This window comes from Macrobrachium nipponense, chromosome 38 (assembly GCF_015104395.2).
Source record: "Macrobrachium nipponense isolate FS-2020 chromosome 38, ASM1510439v2, whole genome shotgun sequence".
Lineage (NCBI taxonomy): Eukaryota > Metazoa > Arthropoda > Malacostraca > Decapoda > Palaemonidae > Macrobrachium > Macrobrachium nipponense.
Genome location: NC_061098.1, coordinates 16,175,795 through 16,188,078, shown reverse-complemented (window position 1 = coordinate 16,188,078; position 12,284 = coordinate 16,175,795).

Here is a 12,284-nt window from a genome sequence, read left to right as displayed (position 1 = left end):
GGAAGGCACCTGGAGCCTGGCAGAAGACTCATGATTACTGTAATGAGTCTGCATGCCTCAAGAGTTTCAGCGAGGTAGGGACCTATGACTGACCAAAACAAAAACCCTTCTGGATCATGTAATGGGGGCTAGCCCGCTTACACGACAGAGCCTTCTCGGATGTTGCCAATGGGGGCTGACCCACACTTACATGGCAGAGCCTTACCTGTATCATATCAATGGGGACTAGCCCTCTTACATGACAGAGCTTTAGGTTTCTCTTTACTGGAAGGAGCCTTGCGTCTGGATGGATCTCAATCCTGACTGGAGCCTAGCCTTGAAGGAGCCTGGCACCTGGATGGCGCCTGGCTGGCTTCTAGAGCCTGGCTGGCTCCTAGAGCCTGGCTGGCTCCTTAGAGCCTGCCTGGCTCCTAGAGCCTGGCCTGGCTCCTAGAGCCTGGCTGGCTCCTAGAGCCTGGCTGGCTCCTAGAGCCTGGCTGGCTCCTAGAGCCTGGCTGGCTCCTAGAGCCTGGCTGGCTCCTAGAGCCTGGCTGGCTCCTAGAGCCTGGCTGGCTCCTAGAGCCTGGCTGGCTCCTAGAGCCTGGCTGGCTCCTAGAGGCCTGTGGCTGGCTCCTAGAGCCTGGCTGGCTCCTAGAGCCTGGCTGGCTCCTATGGAGGCCTGGCTGGCTCCTAGAGCCACCTGGCTGCTCCTAGAGCCTGGCTGGCTCCTAGACCTGGCTGGCTCCTAGAGCCTGGCTGCTCCTAGAGCCTGGCTGGCTACTAGAGCCTGGCTTGGCTACTAGAGGGCCTGGCTTGGCTCCTCCACCTTCACTTGCGGAGCTTCGAGCTTGGAAGAGTCTCTAGGCTGTCTGACGATGTCCACATCGGACACTTCTTATTCTGTCCGATTTGTTCGCCTCTGGCGCATTTGCGCCAGGTTGGAGCCCGCTCCTTCTGCAGTATCCGACCATGACAAGATTCCTTGGAACTGTCCGCCTCTAGCGTTTATTTTTTTTCGCCTGTATTGGCATTTGGCGCTTGCCTGGCGCTACATTGTCCGAGAGTCCTGAAACAACCACATCCAGTTTATCAGGAGACTGGAGAAGGGTGGAAGAAATTCTTCCCCTTTGAGCTTTTGGCCCCTGGCAAGGGGAGGTGATTTTAGTCAGCTACACCCAGTAGACGACAGGATATCTAACAACAACAGAGAGAAGAGTCTTCCTCGAGGAGGATCCTTCGTGAAACACTTCTTTTGCTAACGAGATCTCTTCTTCATGTTTGATGAGGTTCCTCGTTGCAGAATCTTCCCTATCCTTGCCCGAAGAAGGGAAAGGAGTCTGGAAGTCGAAGGAGACTCTGAGCTGAAATTGGGCGGAACCCTGATTTCTAGCTCTTATGATATCCCTTCTGAATACCTTATTCTGGGAAGCATTTTTGAGCCCTCATCGCACCCGAAGACTCTGTAGGCAACGTTTAAACCATCTCTTCTTCTGTAGATGAAAATGTAAGTACCCTGCCTGGGCAACTAAACTTCTCTCTGAAAGCGTTGCGTCAGGAATAGAGGGATTTATTTCTTTTGCAGACATACTATGCTGGCAAGAACCCATTGCCGAGTCTCCATTGAATCTGATGCGAGATTCCAATGCACAAAAAATTCACTTGTCTTCTTGGTCGTTTAGGGCTAAGAGAAACAAAGAATTCCTTCATAAACTTCCTCAAAGAAGTCAGATGAGGAGCAGTTCCATTTTGTCGGAACCGGAATCTGTGGCCACAAAAAAAAAAAAAAAAAAAAAAAAAAAAAAAAAAAAAAAAAAAAACATCCCATTCGAAGTACATGATATCCTACTCTTGTCGTATTGGGGTTTATCGTATAAGATCCCGAAGATCTTAATCCTGTTATCTCTAATTCCCTTTGTAGAGACAGAGTATGCCTTTAACTGCGTCTTTGATAGCAGATATATACATAGGTGATTCTTCCCTCTGAAAGTGAAGAAAAAAAACCTCGCTATGTGGTTACAGAGGTATCGGAAGAGGACAGTTTCCTCATTCCCTAACACGATCTGCAGCAATTCTATGTCTTAGCCATGACTATTGTCATTTACCTTGAAAAAACCTCTCATTCATGTCCACTTCTGGTCAGTCTGCACGCGGACAGACTCAGAGTGGAGAGGTTTTATAGGTCTATTTATAATAGATTCTGATAGAATATCCAGATACTCTTGGAAAAGCCTTACGAAACATGCTGTGAGAAAGAACGTGACTTCTGTGAATCCAACCTCTCTAAGGCCAAAATGAGGCATACATCCTCTCTTCCTTTGACGCCCAATTATCTTAATATCTGTTAAGAATTTATAACTAGGGGAAAAAAGGCTAAAGTTTATTCCCCTTCTTTAAATTTAAAGATGTCTTATATTGCTACCTCTCTTGGTTCGAGGAAAAAGAAGCAGTCTAAAGGAAGCCTGTTCGTCTTCTACCTTACAAAGAGATCTATGAAGAAGGACTTTCCGCAGGTTCTCACAACTCTTTTCAATAAATGTTAGACATCGTTAACAGTTATTATCTTCGATCGAGAAGGTTCTCACGGACATGCAAAATCTTGCATCGAACCTCTTAAGGATCGTTACGTTCCGTGTCTGTTCCCAAATAGGTTCTCTTTTGTTAACGCGAACCGGGGCGAAAAAAAAAGAGATTCTCGATGCTCTTTGCGATATGAGAGAGTCGTGGAATTGGCCCTAAGTGACTTAAAATAAATCATTTCATCATTCCTTGTAAGCGACCCCTTTTTCGATTAAATGGGTAACGAAATCAGGAACGAATCTTGCCGTTACCGAGCCTGCTGTCCGAGAGGCTACTGGACTCTTAGGTTAATAACTCGCTAAAACGAGAAAATATCTTGGATGGTGCTTCTGGCACAATTTGCGCCAGGCTGGCGCTTCCTTCTAGTTCTTTTAGCTTATGTGCCATAACATCTATGCCTTTATGGTACCCGACATCCTTCACATGTTAATTCCGCTTCTTAGTGGGAAAAAACTTTTATATACGTAGTATAGTCCATTCAGGGAAACAATTCTGCCACTGAAGAGAATGTTTCCCATCCGACTCACCCAACTTCTCTTGAGCAATATCCGAATTTAAAAAGGTTGTGTGCGTTTCTCGAAAGGATGAGAGAATTATATATATCGAGCGCTGCCGTATTAGAATCCTTTATAATACTTCACATTGTGGTAAACAGCATTAATCTATGGAAACCTTTGTAAGGATACTAGGAATTCTGTAGTTAACCTCGTATGTGCATAAGACTTGACCATACCGTAGTCTTAAAGTGAATCTCTACTACATTCATCTTCTCACTAAGCATGTACTCTAATAAGCCATGCTTTCGTAAGCATGAGAGCATTATACAATATAGAGTTTCGCTGCGTTAGAATCCTTTAAAATGTTACTACGGTAAACAGCATTGAAATGTAATATCTTTCTTATTGAAAGCTTCTTAGCAAAAGGCAGACAATATTTTTATTTATGTTTGCTTAACTATCCCGCCCCTCAATCCGAGGCTAAAACCACGATTGTAGGGGAGAGACACGGTTATTCATCCATCCCGCAGGAGAGAGACATGTTACCGCCCCACTCATGACCGACACCTACATGATACTGCGTTGTGTCTAAGCGATAGCAGTCTCGTTAGCCGACTGGCCTTACTCTTCCAGAGTTGCCAGCTACTCCATTTAATAAAGGAATCTTATAACATTATTATCGAACTTCAGGAAGTTCTTATCATGCATATCTAAGCGAAAACAAGACTTCGATAAATCTAGAAGCTAAGTAGGTGTTGTCTTAACAATCCCTTTAAGCGTAGTCCTTCCTAGGAAATTCCTGGAAGGATACTGGTAATTGAGTTGCTCAGCAAAGAAGTAACTACGTATGTGCTTATGATTTGCCGTATCGTATTCTCATACAGCAGATACTCTACTACCTTCTTTCCCTGCCGAGGCAGATAGAGAAAGGATATTCTGGCGCCTGGATCCTTGCACCTAGCGCCTGGAATGTTCCGCGCGCCTGGAATGTTCCGCACGCTAGAAAGGAGACTCGCTCCTGGAACGTTCCGCTTGCGTGGAAGGTCCCCGTGCGCCCTGGACAGTTCCGAGCGCCTACTAGACCCCTTTTAGAAGAGCCTCTTGCCGGAGGAAACGTTCAATGGAAGGATCGTTCTGATTGCCACTCTACTGTAAGGCACCTTGCTCTAGCCGCCTCTGTTTTTTCTGGCGCAATTTGCGCCAGGCTGGCGCTTCGTCTCTTTGAAGGCGCCTTGCGCCAAGAAAAATTTTCTAGAACGCGGCTCGCGTTTGGTTGTAGGAACGCGGCTCGCGCTAGTCTGTTAGCTGGAACGCGCCTCGCTGCTGGCTATAGGAACGTACCTCACGCTAGCTTGCTGGAACGCGGCTTCCTGCAGCGGCTGGCTCTTGCTCAGTGTTCTCTTAGTTTTCAGAGAACGCGCTAGATCACTCCAAACATACATTCTTCGTCTTTCGGATGTAAGATGAAGAGACGCACTTTTTAAGGATGCCTATAATGGCTATCCTTGGCAGTCTGGGACGTTCTACAGAACCTGCCGAGGGGACGCCTGACCGGTGGGGGTTCTCCCTAACCTTCCTGCGGCTGTCGACTTTCCTCCTCCACTGGGTCTGAGTTTGGAAGAGGTCTAGGCCTGGAAGCGCTACGGAGCCGATCAGACGCACCCTCCACTGCACTGGGAACACTATATTCACTTCTTACCTTTTTAGAGCTCGCCTTTTGAGCTCATCCAGCCATTTATCTTCAAATTTGCACATATGAATTTGTAGATTCTGTGGAGTAAGAAGGTGATGAGGATGCAACAAACTACTAGAATTGTCAATACTCTAACTGCTCGTTAGTACGAGAGCTCTTAAAAGCTTCTAAAGGAAGCGTATCTAGTTATATGCTTTCTGACTTCCTAAAGTAGGAAGTTAGATCTTATATTTCCTTCATCAAGTTCTAACACTTATACACGTATTAGTGAAAAAAAAAAAAAAAATCAATATTTCCCTTATTGCAAAATATAAGTGTCTACCGAAAAATTCGGTAGTTTCACGTAATATATTCTTCGAAATTTCGAAGCCAAATTCATTAAAAAGTTAATAAAAGCGTATGCCAAACCAAAGACCCACCAGTACTTCCCTGCAAAAGACAGCCCAGAAGGTCGATGGCGATGAAAAAACGAAAATCAAGTCAGGATGGTAGCAACAACGTATGTTGACACTACCGCGACAGAGAAAATCTGGTTCTAGAACGGTAATCGTTTCCTATTCCTGCCACCCAGCGGCAGGGGCGTAGATCACCTGACCTACCTGCAGCGTGTGCCGCGAAATTCGAATTTCTGTCGGGACGACGGAGTCATAGCTAAGTATATATCTGCTGGGTAAGTTCCATGTACAAAAATGATCTTTCTTGACGCTTCTCCCACTTCCAGTGCATGACGTCTTTCGTCATCACTCGGGGCGAAGAAGAAGGAAAGGGTACTTCAGCGTACACTTCAGGTGACGCTGACGCCCCCTTCGCTTTCTTGCTAGAAGACGGAGCGTCATCTGAGAAACGCTCTGGACTAGAATCTATGTCAGGCTTCATATGACGCTTCAGCGGTCTCGACAAGTCGATTCCTTCCACCCTCGTTTAGGTGAGGGAGAGGACGAGAAACACTCGCGAAGGACGCTTTTTCTATAGCGCCCTTGAGCCGCCTGCCACGAAGCAGAGCTAGCTGAAAGGACGTCTGAACCGTTGTTGGGATTCCCCACAACCTCCTTAAGGCTTTCGACTTTCCTTCTCCTCTGGGCTTGTGAGCTTGGAAGAGGTCTAGGCCTGGGAGCGTCGCAGGGACGATCAAACGCCACTCCACAACACTGGGAGAACTCACTTCACTGTAATGCTCACTTTCACTAGCCTTACCTTTGAAGTCAGCCATCTTGGACTTCATGTCTCTAATTGTAGCTTTCAGATTGGCGATTTCCGATGCCGAATCCGAAAAAGCACTCTGAGAATGAGTACATAGGGAGAATCTACATCAGTAGGATTAGAATTATCAGTGAAAGGTCAATAGGCTTGAACTCACACCTTTCAATCGTCTAATTCTATCCTCTCTAACTTCTTCAAAATAAGAAGTCAAAGTCTTCTCTTCTGCATTCAATCGCTCGCATTCCTTACCAGTATTAATAGCAGAACACTGAAACCCCTACATTTACGGCATACAGTGTGAGGATCAACCGAAGAATTTCGGTATCCTCACCCTGCAGCCTACATTCACACATTCTCACACTCATTAGAATAGACATACTGAAAAAAATCCAAAAGAGTTATCCCAAAAACAGTCCACAGTAGCGAATCGGCAAAAACACGATCCAAATACGTCACCAAAAGCCGAAAACGTTGATCAAATGTTGAAAATGAATCTAAGTCAGGAGGTAATAACAACAATGTTGATACCACCGGCGACAGAGAAAATATGATAGAAAACTGGGGATGGTTCCTAGTCCTGCCGCCCAGGGCAGGCCGGTAGATCACCTGACCTACCTGTAGCGAGTGGCGCGAAATTTGAATTTCTGTCGGGGACGACGGAGTCTTAGCTAGTATATATCTGACAGGTAAGTTGATGTATGAAAATATCATTTTCATACAATCAACTTACCTGTCAGATATATACATAGCTGATTGGCACCCTTCGGTGGAGGGTAAGAGACAGCTTCTATATGGAATAGACAGGTAAACAACATATGTTGTAGGTATAAAATAAAACCTTGGTTCCTACCTGATAGGTGGTAGACTTCGTGGGTGTTTGCCCAGTAGTCTGCATCACCTCAAGAAACTTTTAGCGAGATATATGATCTATGGCCAAGAGTTCTTGTGGGTCTGCCGATGGGGTCTTATCCGCTTACTCGGCAGAGCCTAAAAGACTTTGTCAATGGGTGCTGATCCACTTATATGACAATACACCTTATGAAGGAGCACACAACCAATCCCGACCACCTGATCCTAACCACATGTTAGAACTAAGGATTGTTCCGAGTTATCCCCGAACTCGTCACAACAACCGTAACTCAAAACCACTACGCACAAACATACATTTTAATTTTCAAAAAAAAATTATACTCATCTAATTGGACATGACAAGCGTCTCTTACTGAACAACATAGACGGCCGCCCGTGCTAAACCAAGTCCTCCATTGTTCGAAGAGACTCCAGACCATATCCAAAAAGAAAGAAAAGTATATACATTTAAGGATTGGTGTCGGCTCCCGTACCCAGAATCGTATCCGCCGATACGAAGGACCTAGAGACACTCTCATAAGTCACACGAACGTCTTTCAAGTAATGAGATGCAAAAATACTGAGTTGCATCTCCAAAATGTCGTATCTATGATGTTTTTAAGCGACATATTCTTATAAAACGAGAGAGACGTCGCTACAGCTCTTACTTCATGAGCTTTTACTCTCAACAGTTTTGAACTGTTCGTCAGGACAGACCTTATGAGCGTCTGTCATGACGTTTCTTACAAAGAATGCCAGCGCATTCTTGGACATCAGTCTTGTGGGGTCTTTTACCGCGCACCAAAAGACCTTGTCTAGAGCCTCCCATCTGATGCTTTCTCTGAAGGTAGAACTTCAGAGCTCTAACAGGGCATAGAGACCTCTCTGCTTCTCTGCCTACGGAGACTCGACATTCCTTTTGACTTCGAATGACTTAGGCCAGGGATTCGTGGGATTCTCCTTTTTGCTAAAAAAACAGGGTCTTAAACGAGCAAAATAGACGAGTCTCCCTTGAATCCTACTTTATCTTGCAGAGCATGTAATTCACTAATTCTTCTTTGCCGTAGCTAAAGATAATAGGAATAGGCATTTTCTGGTTATGTCTCTAAACGATGCCAGATGAGGAGGTTCGAATCTTTCCGATGACAGATACTTGAGGACTACGTCTAGGTTCCAGTTCGGAGGTACTGGTTCCTTAGACTTTCGAAGTCTCAAAAGACATTATTAGATCGTGGAGATCTTTATTATCTGCCAGATCTAATCCTCTATTCCTGAATACAGCCGAGAGCATACTTCTGTATCCCTTTATTGTGGATACGGCTAGATGAGATTTTTCTCTCAGGAATAGCAGGAAATCAGCAATTTCCGCTATAGAGGTAGTGGAGAGGACAACTTCTTGGATCTACACCACCTTCTAAATACCTCCCACTTCGATTGGTATACTTTCGTAGTGAGGTCTGCGTGCTCTCGCGATCGCGCTTGCCACTTCGCGAGAAAAGCCTCTCGCTCTGACAAGTCTTTCGATAGTCGAAAGGCAGTCAGAGCGAGAGCGGGGAGGTTTTGATGGTACCTCTTGAAGTGTGGTTGTCGAGAAGATCCGTCCTTTCTTGGTAGGGATCTTGGAAAGTCTACGATCCACTCTACCACCTCCGTGAACCATTCCTGGGCCGGCCAAAAGGGGGCTATTAACGTCATCCTCGTTCTCCTTTGACGCCACAAACTTTTTCATTACTAACCCCAGGATTTTGAATGGGGGAAAAGCTATTACGTCTACTCGAGACCAATTTAGCAGGAAGGCGTCTACCATAAGTGCTCTTGGATCTTCCACGACCGAGCAAAAAAAACTGGGAGCCTTTTGGAAATGAATGTTGCGAAGAGATCCACATGAGGAGTCCCCACAGAGACCAGAGATCGAGACACACTTCCTCGTGTAGTGTCCATTCTGTATGAAGGACCTGGTTCCTCCTGCTGAGCCTGTCCGCCCTCACATTCTTTACTCCCTGTACGAACCTTGTCAGCAGGGAGATGTTCCTGTGAGACGTCCAAAGTAATAGGTCTCTCGTCAGCTCGTAAAGGAACGAGGAGTGCGTCCCTCCCTGTTTCCGAATGTAGGCCAGTGCGGTGGTGTTGTCCACGTTTACTTGCACTACCTTGTTTGACACCAGAGGCTCTAGGCTCTTCAAAGCCAGATGTACGGCGAAGAGCTCTTTGCAGTTTATGTGCCAAGTCACCTGTGCTGGTTCCCAGGTGCCTGACACCTCTTCTGAGCCTAATGTCGCTCCCCAACCTTTCTCCGACGCGTCGGAGTACAACACTAGGTCTGGGTTCTGTGTTTTTAGAGAGATCCCTTTGTTCTCTTCCAGAGGTGGCAACCACCACTCTAGGTGCGACTTTATCTCCACTGGAATGGGAAAAACGTCCGAAAGTTGTCCGGTTTTCCAGCTCCAAGACTTCTTGAGGAAGAATTGAAGCGGACGTAAATGAAGTCTTCCTAGTGGGAAGAACTGTTCTAGCGAGGAAAGCGTCCCTAGAAGGCTCAACCATTCCCCCTCGCCGACGTATGTTGCTTCCCTAAGAAGAGAGAGACTATCCGCAAACCTTTTGCGATTCTCTCTTGCGAAGGAAATACTCGAAAACCCCGAGAATCCATCGAATCCCCAGATTATAGACTAGGTCCTGTCTGGGGGTCAGCTGAGACTTCTCGAGGTTCACGAGCAATCCCAACGCTTTGATCAAATCTAGAGTTAACTTTAGGTCCTCCAAGCACTGTCTCTCTGATCTGGCCCTGATGAGCCAGTCGTCCAGATACAGAGATACATTTACTCCTTTGAGGTGAAGAAACCTCGCCACATTCTTCATCAGGCTTGTGAAGACCTGAGGAGCTGTGGACAGGCCGAAACACAAGGCTCTGAACTGAAAGATCCTTCCCCCCGTCATGAAACGGAGGTACTTCTTCGATGAAGGGTGGATCGGGACGTGAAAGTAGGCGTCCTGGAGATCTAGAGACACCATCCAATCTCCTTGTCGTAATGACGCTAGGACTGAAGCAGAAGTCTCCATGGAGAACTTCTCCTTCTGAACAAATTTGTTCAGAGAGCTGACGTCCAGTACTGGTCTCCAGCCTCCCGAGGCTTTCGCAACCAGAAAAAGGCGATTGTAAAACCCCGGGGAGTTTTGATCCCGTACTAGTTCTATCACTCTCTTGTCCCACATTTGTTCCACCATCGATCGAAAGAGTATCCCTCAGCACAGGATCCCTTGTACTTGGCTGATAGTTCCCTTGGTATTGACGTTAGGGGAGGAGTGTTCAGGAAAGGGATACGATATCCCTTCCTTAAGATCGCCAATGAAGACGCGGTCTGCGTTATCAGTGTCCAGGCTTCCACAAATCCCAGGAGCCTGGCACCTACTGGTGCTTGGAGGAGAGAATCTTCATTTTCCCTTTTTAAAGGGACGAAAGGCAGATCTACCTCTCTTCTCCGGAGCCTTCCTTCTTGTGGGAGGTCTGGAGGTCGGACCACCTCGAAAGGGCTGCACAGATGTACTAGGTCCTTTCTTGTCCGATGCCGCAACAGGTTTCTTCTTTCTTGCTGACTGCGTCAGAAGATCCTGAGTCGCCTTCTCAGTTAAAGAATGCGCAATGTCCTTTACTAACTGAGAGGGAAGGGACAAAAAAGTCAGATAGAGGCGAATACAGTAGAGCTGCCCTCTGAGCATGAGAGACTGCCTTTGTTAAGAAGGCGCCATATACAGTCCTTTTCTTTAGAAGACCTGCTCCAAACAATGAGGAGATTTCAAAAGATCCATCCTGTACCGCTTTGTCAATACAAGACAATATGCATAACAGGGCTTCAGGTTCGATTCCTTCCGAATCATGGGCTTTCTTGGACATCACCCCAAGGGACCAATCTAAGAAGTTGAAGACTTCCAATACATGAAAGAGTCCCTTGAGGAGATGATCCAGTTCCGAAATTCCCCACGTAATTCGTGCTGAATTGAGACTTTGTCGTCGTGAAGCGTCAACTAAGGTCGAAAAATCTGCTTCCGTTGTAGAAGGGAGAGCAATACCCATATTCTCTCCCGTCTGATACCAAATGCCTCTTTTCCCAGCTAATCTTGCTGGAGGTCATGCAGAAACAAGCTGTCCTCACTAAGTCTTTCTTAGACTTCATCCATGAGTCTAAGGATTGTAAGGCCCTCTTCATCGAAATGGTGGGTTTCATTTTGAGAAAAGACGAAGGCTTCTTCGTCTTAGCACTAGAAAAGAGCGAGCGCGGAGAAGGAGGAGCGGCAGGAGTCAACTCGTCTCCAGCATACTCCTCAAGAAAGCAGGGTAGTCAAAAACCTTATAGTTAGACAGACCCTCTCTTCCATGAAATTCATCATCCGAGTATTCCTCCAACTCGGGATCTACATGAGTCTCCGCTCTCCTTTCCGAACGTTCCTCTACTGGAGGAGACAAACTCCTAATAGGAGAGGGGCTAAGGGAATGATAATCCTTCCTCTTTCCCGCTCTAATAGTCTTGGAAGGCGTCACAAGTTCCGGCTTCTCTTGAAATTTAGAAGACGCTTCACGCTTGTATGACGCTTCCCGTTCGCCAAGCGTCCTGGCAGACGTCTCTTGCTGACGTCTAGATGACGCTTCGCGCCTGGAAGACGCTCCGCTCTCCAAAGGCGTCCTACTTGCCGTCACAATATTGGACGGAGCGTCACGTCTATGATCCGCTTTCAATGACGCTTCACGTCTAAAAGACGTCTTACGTCTCTCTGGCGTTACGAAACTCTCGTAAGCCCCCGTTCTCGCTCTCGAACTCGAAGCTTCTGTAAGACGTTTAGCAGCTTCACGTCTGTCTGACGCTTCTCGTTGAGCAGGTGAGAGAGGACGAGACTTCTTAATTGGAAGCGTCACGTCCTTCCGACGGGGCGCTAAAACTCCCACTAGAGAGGACAGTTGCTCTTGAACTGCCATAATTATCTTCCTTGACGCTTCCCCACGTCCAGTGCATGACGCCTTTCGTCATCACTCGGGGGAGAAGAAGGAAAGGGTACTTCTGCGTACACGTCAGGTGACGCTGACGCCACCTTCGCTTTCTTAATAGAAGACGGAGCGTCATCTGAGAAGCGCTCTGGGCTAGAATCTATTTCAGGTTCATTCATATGACGCTTCAGCGGTCTCGACAAGTTCGACTCCTTCCACCCTCGTTTAGGTGAGGGAGAGGGAGAGGACGAGAAACACTCGCGAAGGACGCTTTTTCTATAGCGCCCTTGAGCCGCCTGCCACGAAGCAGAGCTAGCTGAAGGGACGTCTGACCGTTGGGGATTCCCCACGACCTCCTTAAGGCTTTCGACTTTCCTTCTCCTCTGGGCATGGGAGCTTGGAAGAGGTCTAGGCCTGGGAGCGTCGCAGGGACGATCAAACGCCCCCTCCACAACACTGGGAGAACTCACTTCACTGTAATGCTCACTTTCACTAGCCTTACCTTTGAAGT